General features: G+C 39.7%; 2 long non-coding RNA genes across 4 annotated transcripts; one reads left to right on the forward strand and one right to left on the reverse strand.

The window, feature by feature from the left end:
• Positions 1-217: 217 nt before the first annotated feature.
• LOC147334919 (uncharacterized) lies at positions 218-2,453 on the forward strand. Its single transcript, XR_015128511.1, has 3 exons — positions 218-456; positions 1,530-1,614; positions 2,317-2,453. It is a non-coding gene; the product is annotated as an uncharacterized LOC147334919 (long non-coding RNA).
• A 3,954-nt stretch (positions 2,454-6,407) lies between these two features.
• On the reverse strand, positions 6,408-11,322 carry LOC147334920 (uncharacterized). 3 transcript variants are annotated; one of them, XR_015128506.1, is made up of 7 exons: positions 10,961-11,322; positions 8,947-9,127; positions 8,365-8,848; positions 7,727-7,857; positions 7,443-7,480; positions 7,152-7,267; positions 6,408-7,009 (listed from the first exon to the last, which is right to left on the reverse strand). It is a non-coding gene; the product is annotated as an uncharacterized LOC147334920 (long non-coding RNA). The 3 variants fall into 3 exon arrangements; XR_015128505.1 differs by having other exon boundaries at positions 7,373-7,480; XR_015128504.1 differs by having other exon boundaries at positions 7,152-7,480.
• Between the last annotated feature and the right edge of the window lie 412 nt (positions 11,323-11,734).

Here is an 11,734-nt window from a genome sequence, read left to right on the forward strand (position 1 = left end):
ATGGACGCGCAGGGTACCCCTCTCGCGTCGGGAATTGACGTGAAGGGTCCTCCGATTGAAGAGATTGCTGCGGAAGTGCCTGTTGTCGGTATATTTAGACATTTTCCAAATCACATTGTAGTGACGTATACAGAACACAATAAATTATATAATGTAAACAACTACCTGAAAAACAGGTAGAACGATGCTTTTGTATCGTTTATTGCATTTACGGAGGGAGTGATGTATGCTGGGTAATGGCACAGCTAGCTACTGGGTTTATTCACCCGCTTCGGCTGTTATCAGTCCATACAATGGGCGTTATTAGCACAAATCAGTCCCATAGATATGGGCCATCTCCTGCTAGATTGTTCAGAAGGTTGTTCTCATCCATCCAGATGGAGGATCACTAACAGGAGCGTGGAAGACTCCAGAATCCACTCTGGCTGGAATCCGGTGGATATGCAGTGTGTACAGGTAAGACCATTTAAACGGACAGCATTTATAGAATGACCATTAAAAGTCAGCGAGTGTCAGTAATGTTAATGTGGTTATGTTAGTAATACACCGAGTGCTAATATAACAGCTTTAAGATGCATTTGTAGATATTATTACGTGTTTTACCGTCTTTATGGTGCTAGCTTAAAGTTACGGTGTAAACGTTAGCTTATATTGGAGTAAAGCTGTTACTGGTTAAACGATGTTAGCACAGAAATATTAGCTTCTGTCATGACTGATGAAGTTACTAGTTAATAAAGTTTTCAGTAAAGTGTTTAATCACAGCCACAGACTGACAGCAAATATCTCGATTAGCTTCAGTGCATCTGTAATAAATATGTGCAAGTTTCAGTGCTTCGTTTAAACTGTATGATACTTATACTGACCCAGGGTCAGTGTAAAATACAATCCTAGCTGTGTGAACAAAGCCTGGCTCCTTTAATCCTGCATGACAAACCTCAGGATGCAGGTTATTATTACTCTTTCCTGCTGGCACACCTGTCACACCTGAGAGTCAGCTAGAAACTTACAGTGACGTGGACATCATGCAAAGACTGCCAGACTCTGTAATACTGTAAATGATCAGTGACTCGGGTTATCACTAAACTTTAAACAGTACCTCTGTGTCTCTGTGTGCTGAACATCTAGGATTGAGTCAGGCTGCATTGACTGTGGGACTTTAATGTGTTAAAAGCAGGTTGAAGACGGCTCAGAAACATTTGAAGATTAAAATTTAGCATTATGGCTGCTGGTGGTTTGTAAAGCCTCTACTCAGCTGTATTTTTTTTACTAATTTATGTTTGTTGTTGTTTAACACAGATTTCAGAAGAGCAAATATGCTTAATAGTTTAACTAGATTTCATTTGTCAGTGTGGGACTGCTGAGTCACCGGAAGAACTCATTTGATTCATTCTCCACATGATGTTCATATACAGAAATGTTTCACAGGAACTGATTTCTCCCAAAGGGTGAACTAGTGTGTTTCCATAGATTACCTCTGTATGAATGTGCTTTTAAATGAAGGCAAGTGTTTGTCCTTTTTTGTTCCTCAGGTACAGTACGTGATATCAAGGGCAGGCGGTCAACACTGGGGGTAGACAAGAAGCAGACGTACTTCCAAGAGGGAGCTGCAGTGAGGTCAGAATCTGAAACAGCTCAGGTTTATATTTTAGAGGTTATAAAAAAAATCAAAATGTATTTATAAAGAAACCTTTAAATAATAGTCATAATTATGATTATTATAAGAAATATCAAACATTTAAGTGTTAGCCCTGCGATAAACTGGCAGCCTGTCTTTGTCCTGTATCAGCTGGGATAGGCTTCATCCTCCCGCAACCCTGAATTGGATACATTGTATTCCAATTATGTAATCTGATCATTTACAAACTCAAGGTATCTAATCAAAATGTAAGTAATAATTATAAAATGGGAAAGCAGAAATAAGTGTGACATGAATGTAAATGTGTGAGCTGACATAGAGGACAGCTACATGTAGTCTGAAAAACCTTTGTTGTCAAGTTTGCAGGTCTATCAGCACGAGACATTCTTACATAGAAGAGACATTAAAGTCTCTAACTCAGTGAAGCATTATTGGTCCCGTCTGTTTGGATAAATATAGTAAGTTGATGTTTGTCCATTTATTGACACATTTTCGTAAGTGCTTATCCAGTTCAGGATCACAGTGGAGCTGCAGCTGGATATGTTCACTAAATAAACCTTACAAAAGTTAACAATAAACCTGCATCCATGTACGTTGTTGTCCACAGGATGAGAAAATCAAACTGGAAGACTGTGGAACATGTTAATAAATGCTTGTGTTTATCCCTGTGTCTTTCACAGGAGGCGCTGGAAAGTTTCCCTAATAGTTCCTGGTGAATCAAAGCAGAACCATAAAGGTTGCTGGACTGCATGATGACCTGAGCAGTCATCCTGTTAAAGGAGGAACCAGTTAGAAGCTGTTTTCAAAGTAGCTGAGCAGATGTCATCTCAAGTAAGCGATTAACTGTTTGTTCATCTGTTCTGCCACTTAAAGAGCATTTAAGGACGTCTTTTGAGTGTCCAGTTGAATTAATTCTACTGGCTCTCATGGTCATTTGTTATTATAGACATATTTTTCATGTTCATCCAGCTATTTAGTAAATTCTATCTATTTAGTAATATCCGTCAGCTATAAAATGTAATATAAATATAAAAATATCTAAATATCTCCTGCCCTTTATGTTTTAATGATGTAAGTCTGTTTACATTAGCATTCCTCACATATCAATGAGATGCTGTACAGTACAATCCTACTGACACAGCAGAGGGATAACGACGGCTATTCAACATCATTACACGACACATTCAAGCTGCATGATGCAGACAAAGTGACTAAATCATCTTTTTTGTGGTTTATTGTCTTCAAACCAGCAGACAAAGCTGATGGCAGAAGATGTCAGAGAAGAACTTCAGGCCGTGGACTGAAAAGGTATTTTTTTCTTGTTATCAAAAGACATTTGGAGTGGCAGCTTCTACAACTGGTTGTGCTAAAGTAAAGCTTACAGTCTAAGAAATCACAGTGTTGATATTCAGCACAAAGAGAAAAGCTCACTTGTTTGAATTTATTTACAATCATAGTTTTATAAATTCTGACTGTAAACATCTTTTACAGCTTTGATATTGTTTGACACTTGATATCAGGTGATCGGGTTTAATTTAAAGGTTTCTGTGTCCCAATGAGCCATTTACACTGACCAGTGTCAGTTTAACGGTAACACATTTATTATTTAGATTCAACAGAGAAATAACTGAATGTAAAAATGGCAGCCCTCAGGCAGGTTTATAGAGATACATGCATGCATTATGAAATTTATATATCCCAGATAATTGTTATTCATCTAGTCATGGCAGACCTACCTCTTCCTCCCAAGTTAACTGCAACCCAAAAGAACTAGTGGGGCTATTTACACACTCACAACCAGTGTGGGGTAAAAAGAGCCACCAAAAAGCTGTCAGCCACAGATGTGCTAGAAGAGTTAGAAACTCTACTTATGGAGAAACTTTCTAAGCCTAACAGGGGACAGGAACTCCTGCCCAAATAACATGATATAACCCCACATACAGCCCAGCCATAAAGTGAACCAAGTCATTTAGTTAAAGACAGCATGGGACCAAATGCATGTAACCAGCCTGCATCAACCTGACATTTCTTCCTCCTGAATTAAATGAATGAATGGATGAAAGTTAAATGACTACAAACCTAAAGCCACTAGTTCCCACACTGGAGCTCCCTGACACTGTGTGTTAACCGTATTTAGCTTGTATCAACAGTTGTAACAGGCTAAGCCACCTGAGACACTGCATTGAATTTGTTCCTGTCTTAATGATTTCAGCTGACTGGTTTCAGCTCAGATGTTCTGCTTTTTCCTTTCAGTAGATCAAAGCAGCTCGTGCTCCTTCTGCTTCCAATTTAGAAGAAGAAGAAGAAGGCGAAGGCTTCAGCGAAGTGGCGTTCATGGTCTCAGTGAACAGTCACGGTCACACACTGCATGTGGTTTTAAAAGCAACATGTCTGTTCAGTACAACGATATGTAATATTAGTGCAGCTACGGTTTGTTCTTGAACATCAGTTCTGTTTTCTACTTTGATCACTTAGACCAAAAAAGTGTTGTTTTCAGATTCTTTCTTTTACATCTATTAACCACCTGTTCATTTTTTTTATTACAATTAGTTTCACATAAATGTTAGTGTTTCCTTTATGATCTTTTAATGCTTACACTACACTGTACATGTCTACATTAGAGACATTTCTGTTTCCTGTTTCTGTTGACTCAGAGTTGTAAAATGTTCTTTTATTTGATGCACAATATGAAGCTTATAATTTTCTTACAAATAAAACTCTGATGACAAACATGAACAGCTGTGCTTATTTCTGAGACATGAGTTTTTGAATGTGTTCATATTTAGACAGTGTGCATCTGTCTGCTGAAACTGTGATGGTGAACCTGAGGTGATGGTCAACAGAAGGCAAATATATATCAGTATAAAACAATATTGAAGTAATGTCTTTACCCTCTGCAGCGTGTGGACGCTGTGCACGCAATCACCTTATTCACTGTAGTAAACGTGCACCGCTAGCTCACGTGACTGTCTCCATGGTTACATCGTATATTATTAGCTATGTAAACAGCTTCCAAAGATACCGCCATAGCTCTCTGCAGCTGTAACACTGTCACACTTTGCAAATCATTTCACGTTTTTGATAGTTATGAAGACAGAATATGTTTTTAAGGTCATGCTAGGCGGTTGCTATGGTGGTTGCTGTGGACTCGGGTGGACCGCGTCTGATTCCTGTTATTAGCTGTCCGCCGCAGGAAGGCTGCGTTCCATTTACAAGTAGTGACAGTCTGCCGCAACTCGAACTCAAACCCCGCTTTGTTCTTTAATTATAGGCCTTTTATAGCCGTTCATGACACGCACATACACACATAAAGCACTTTGCCTCACCATGAGAATGCAAGTTTACCTAACCTAACCTTAAAGTATCTGATATAGGATAGAAAAATGAAGCAACCAGAGATTTAATGATGAAGACTCTGGGTTCTGTAGTTCACGTTTTACAGTCCTGAATGACTCTTTGCATATAATTTATTGAAGAGGAGTTTAGAATGCACTTTACATTTAGCCTGTTGCTGTTTCATTTTTTACATTGTTGCTGTGTTATGTTATGAATAAGGTTCACCTGCTGGGGGGTTGATGGATCAGCTGGACAATACAGTCAAAGACAGACTTCATTCATCATATGCAAGAATCCTAGTTGGATTTTTGTTGTCATTCATGTTTTTGAACCAAATATTGAAAACAATTCTGACAGACTGGATACCTCGTCAGGGTGTACGTTACCTTGTACTCAAGCATCCCAGGACAGAGCCCTGCCCCACCATCAGCCTGGGTGGATACGTGGTTATTAATATAAAAGGACCAATACTGAATATGAATATTTCATGAAAATTGAATTATAATACAAATTAGTAATAAGGGTTTCTCTGCGCCCTTATCTACCCCATACTCAAAGAGCTGCGGGCAGAGAGGGTGACAGGAGAGGATGGCATTGAAGAGAAGATGCTCGGTTTCTGGAGTCTCCTGGTCCTGTCAGTATTAGTAGGATGCATCTGCTGTGTCTTCTCGTGGATGCTCACCTACCTTGACTCGTTCCAGCCTGGTATGGATTTCCCAACACTGCAGACAGTGGCCCACGTCAGAGACGTTTAATATTGATTACATATGTCTGAATTGCTAACCCTAACCCTAACCCTAGCTCAACAGACCACAATGCCCTGGACTGTCAGTATTATTACATGCTGTGAACATAAGTAGCTTTGATCACAGTTTATGTTGTAAAAGAGAAGGAATATTGGAAAGAAAGATCAACATTGTGATATTATTTCTTCCAAACTGACCAGAAACATGCTTGTCAGACTCTCACAGCAAAGGATCAGACTCACTGTGCATGACGGCTCAGGCCAATGATGTCTGTTAGATTGTCAGTTGTTTAGTGCTTCTGTACAGTTAGGGTCACGTCTCTATTTCAGAATAATTAATATGCGGAAAACACTAAAAGTTGATTGTCTTCCAATATTCTAGCATAATTAAAAAACTTTGACTTTGTAAGTACATATTATTAGTCCTAATGCCAGCATGATTCTTCATAACTCCTGCTTTGAAATACTGAACTTACCTGATTTACCTGATGAAAGATAATTTACAGTGGCACTCTGTCAGGATCATTCTGACTGTAAGATCACTGTATTAATCTGAATCCTTCTGAAATGTGCTGTGAATGAATGCTGATGCAACTCACTGTGGGAAAGCTGTTAATAAAATGAATCTGTGACACATGCAACACATTCACAGAGGAAGAGGACACAAAGGGAGGACACGCAGAGGCTGTGTTGAAGTCAGAAATCCAAATCTTTATTAAAAAACAGGCGGCGGTTACAAACAGGAAGACAAGCAGTCCATCAAACAGTCTACAGGGTCAAACATACAGAGAATTCAAACAGCAGTAAAAAATAACTGGACACTGAAAAACTTAAAGCAATGTGTGACGCAATAAAAGGAAGCAGCGCAGTATATTCACTGAATTATCATCAATTACAAAAGAGAAAAACGACGATTTCTAAGGATTATTTTCTTAAATGCAGTTAGATTGTGGCTGGTAAAGATGGAAACATACAGAATGTAAACTGTGTGAGTTTGTGAACTTTGTTAGTAACAAATGAGGTAAAAAAACAACAACCCCAAAACAGACAAAACACAGAACGAGGCTCTCAGTATTCATTAATAATTAGAAAGAAACATTCTGGTCGTGGATTTTTACAGTCTTAGTTCCGCTCGCTGTCATCATTATAATCATCATGATCAATGGCGAGGTCCTGAGGTGGGTGGGGCTGTCTCTGGTGATGTCACCATGAAGGAACAGCATCTGGCACGTGTTGCTGAAACATCCCAGTACACTGGTGTAGTTTCCTCTCCAGCTGTTTGACATGTGACACTTGAACATTAAGGGGAAGAAAAAGAAACAGTGTTAGGTCAGGTGACCACATGGTTTCTAAAGTAACTGACAGGAAGTAACCAGGCTGTTAGAAATGGATGGCATGTGTTTAGAGTTACTGGAGTTGGGTAACTCTACTTACCAAAAGCAGCAGCACACAGATGAAGGATCAGATGCTGAATGTTGCAGGAACATGCTCATGTGTGGTGGTCATTCAGTGCTGCAGGTTAGACAGTCCAAGACTGATATGCTGCCCATCTGAGAGTTTGAAAACACACATGCAAAGATTTATTTTGTGTTACAGTCAAAGTTGGATGTTCATTTTTGTCCTTTAAAAATGTTTGTGTATTTGAAAGCACTAACATTTAAGGATGACTTGGATCGTCTCCTTTAAAGGGGAGACAAGTGTATCCACTGATCTACGTCACTTTACCTGGATGATGACTCCTCCCCCCTCACTCAGAAACACTCCTAATATAACCAAGCAAATAAATAATATTGAAGATTTACTTACATCATTACAAAAACATCAAAAACATCTCCCTTTGATTCTATTTCTCCATTCCTGCTGAACATCAGGCAACAAATATCTCAATAAATCACAGTAAAATGTAAAGCACATATTTTCTTTGTCTAACCTCTGCAGAGCCTCTGTCAAGAAAAACATATCTGTAAGCATAAAACAAATATACATTCATAACACGTCACTGGACAAACCTCGGTCAGTTGATTTCCTCTGTGCAGTGCAGACGAACATCAGTCAGCAAGTGACTCTGCTGGTTCTTCTGAGGAAACACCACCGTCTCTCCACACCGTCACCATCTGTGAGCAAAAACTGCCGCTCTGCTCTGCCAGCATGTAGGAAATCACATATCACACACAGGCGTGAAGAAACATCAGAGCTCAACTTTGGATACTTTAGATCTAAACAGATCAAAGTAGCTCTTAGTTTCAGCAATCAGACAAACAATGATACCAAACTGATTCTGTATGAATACAATATGGTATTTTCAATACAGGTGTCAAATTAATTTATTAACACTAATACAGATATATGTACATTTTTTTGATAAATTAGTTTGCTAAATTATAAGAATATATATATATATATATATATATATATATTTTTTTTTTTTTTTTTTTTCATTTAACAATTGCAACTGAAAGAAATTCAATATTGAACAAAAATATATTGTCACATTCTGAGCATGCTCAGCATGCTGACAGACTTGAAGTTGCTACAGATTTTAAGAAGTGATAATTATAGGGAAGAAACTTCTCTTTTTCATCCGTTTAATCAAACATTTGATGCCTCAGCTGTCTCAGTCCTGTAGCGTTCTGCAACTACAACTAACCTGAGGCTTGGATTTGGCTGCAGGTGCCCCTGTACATCCTTCTCAACATGTGGGTACCATTTAATCCCACTTCTTCCTGAGCTTTGCTTCATCACAAGACCAAAGGTGGCATCCCGTGTCAGTCTTATCATCATCCAGAAGAAACATTTGAAGAAACATCATGGAGAAGAAACATTTACGCGCCTCCTGGTTTTGTTTTCTGATCCTGCAAAAAGACTGAGGACAACAAAGCCCAGAGAACACGAGATACACAACATCCAACATTCAGACTCAACAGCCTCCATAAATGAACAGCACCAGGTTGGTTCAGTTATAGTAGATATAAGCATACTTCACATTACTGGGTATGAATAATAATCAAGAGACAAACTTTGAAGATGCAGAGCATGATGTCCCATCATCAGACTGTAAACAAACATCCACCAGGCTTCTTTGTTGCCAAAATTGATGATTCTCCCATCAGGGATCAGTAGCGTGTGTTAACCTGTGGTATAAGCAGCAGTCACTGAAATATTACTGTTTCAGACAAGAAATCTAGCACATAAAAGCCAGGGTGGTAGGGATCTCTGCAAACTGACTTACCTCTGCAAGTGTGAAGCTCAACAAAAATCTGCCTCTCCAGTCACAGACAAACAAAAACTCCAGCTGGGAGATAGAAAACGCTGTCTGGGTCTTGCTGGATGTTGCTGGTCAGAGTCCACACATTAGCAGAGTGCTTCTTGGTCCCACTGACCCATGTGGACAGCGACTGTGGAGAACTGTTCTGGAAAACAGAGAAGAGAATTAAAATAACAAAAAGCCAAACAGGATTTCCACAAAGACTCTCTTGGAATCAGCGATCAAAAAAAATCACTGGTTCATATTAAATATGAACAGGTTCCTTAAATGTACGCAGTTCAGATCTGTTTTAATTTAATTTCCTTCACACAGCACATTCGTCCAGGCTGACAGGTAAACATAGAATTAATCTCAGGTAACATGACTCATAGTAGAGTTTCAGTAAGAAAGATTGCAGGCTCTAATATTATTACCACACAATCCAAGGACACACCAACAGCTCAGATTTGTAGAACTATTTAAACAAATGTCTTCTGAATATTCAATTCATGTTCACAGTGGGAGGGGGGGGGGGGGTGTCATGGGATTTTTAAAATAAAGTCTGCAACACAGAAAGAGCTGTGATCAAGCTATTTATTACTGCGCCAACACACATCAAACATCACAGTTCAGTCATGTCAGCGCTGCCACAGAAGTGGTGCTCCTACTCCTTTATGCATTCCAAGGAAGAGGGAGGAAGTTACAAACTGATCCTACCACACTTCATGTGTCTCGCTATGAAACCTAACGGATCAATGGTTAAGCTGTTTTGTGCCCTTGGCCTTATCAGCACCTGTAAAGGGAGTCGTTTTCTCAAACTGCTGACGCTGAAGTAAGTTCATCTAGTTTTAGAAACTTTCACTGAACAGTAACAGTGTCACAACTAAGCATATTTATAAGCACTTAAATACTTTAAATGAGAATAACAGAAAATTTCTATTACAGGAGCTAGAGCCTGTCCCAGTAGTCATAGGTAGAGCACACCTGGACAGGTCACCAGTCTGTCAGAGGACTAACACAGAGACAGACATCAGAGTAACAAATCTATTTAAAATTAATGTAAGTTTGCTGCAGCTGTATGTATGAACATGTGTTTCTGTGCTCACAGTCCACCTCTCAGGAACCAGAAGTTCACTTTTAGTCAACTTTAAACAGACTTCACAAAAGGCTGATGTGGCTGGATCAGTAGTCTGATTTAAGTACGACACCTTTGGCCAGGGATTAGTCTGGTGCATCGCTTCACTGCAGTCTTACGTATTTTCCCCACACCTGAATAAAAAATACTGATATATACAAATAACAGCTTCAGCTGATGCAGCCTGACTCAATCCTAAATGTTCAGCACACAGAGACACAGAGGTGCCGTTTAAAGTTTAGTGATAACCTGAGTCACTGATCATTTACAGTATTACAGAGTCTGGCAGTCTTTGCATGATGTCCACGTCACTGTAAGTTTCTAGCTGACTCTCAGGTGTGGCAGGTGTGTCAGCAGGAAAGAGTAATAATAGCCTGCATCCTGAGGTTTTTCATGCAGGATTAAAGGAGCCAGGTTTTGTTCACACAGCTAGGATTGTATTTTACACTGACCCTGGGTCAGTATAAGTATCATACAGTTTAAACGAAGCACTGAAACTTGCACATATTTATTACAGATGCACTGAAGCTAATCGAGATATTTGCTGTCAGTCTGTGGCTGTGATTAAACACTTTACTGAAAACTTTATTAACTAGTAACTTCATCAGTCATGACAGAAGCTAATATTTCTGTGCTAACATCGTTTAACCAGTAACAGCTTTACTCCAATATAAGCTAACGTTTACACCGTAACTTTAAGCTAGCACCATAAAGACGGTAAAACACGTAATAATATCTACAAATGCATCTTAAAGCTGTTATATTAGCACTCGGTGTATTACTAACATAACCACATTAACATTACTGACACTCGCTGACTTTTAATGGTCATTCTATAAATGCTGTCCGTTTAAATGGTCTTACCTGTACACACTGCATATCCACCGGATTCCAGCCAGAGTGGATTCTGGAGTCTTCCACGCTCCTGTTAGTGATCCTCCATCTGGATGGATGAGAACAACCTTCTGAACAATCTAGCAGGAGATGGCCCATATCTATGGGACTGATTTGTGCTAATAACGCCCATTGTATGGACTGATAACAGCCGAAGCGGGTGAACAAACCCAGTAGCTAGCTGTGCCATTACCCAGCATACATCACTCCCTCCGTAAATGCAATAAACGATACAAAAGCATCGTTCTACCTGTTTTTCAGGTAGTTGTTTACATTATATAATTTATTGTGTTCTGTATACGTCACTACAATGTGATTTGGAAAATGTCTAAATATACCGACAACAGGCACTTCCGCAGCAATCTCTTCAATCGGAGGACCCTTCACGTCAATTCCCGACGCGAGAGGGGTACCCTGCGCGTCCATAAGTGCAGCAGAGGGAGCCTGACCATGCGTCACACGTTTGACGAGTTGGGAGTGAGAACGTGTTGGCTGTGAGGACAATTAAAGTGTGGCCAGAGGGGACAGACGCAGTGATCCAGGACAGATTTAAAAACACAGACTGGAATATGTTCACCCACACAGACCTGGACCAGTACGCCTCATCTGTACTGGATTACATCTCTGAAACCACAGGCAGTGTCACCACCCAGAAACGGATCACCATGTACCCCAACCAGAAGCCTTGGATGAACCGGGATGTTCGTCTCCTCCTGAAGGCCCGCAACACTGCCTTTAGGTCAG

This window comes from Aulonocara sp. 'chitande type north' Nkhata Bay, linkage group LG3, assembly GCF_057382095.1.
Source record: "Aulonocara sp. 'chitande type north' Nkhata Bay isolate Kocher_YH1m ecotype deep benthic linkage group LG3, A_spYH_male_GT1.1, whole genome shotgun sequence".
NCBI lineage: Eukaryota > Metazoa > Chordata > Actinopteri > Cichliformes > Cichlidae > Aulonocara > Aulonocara sp. 'chitande type north' Nkhata Bay.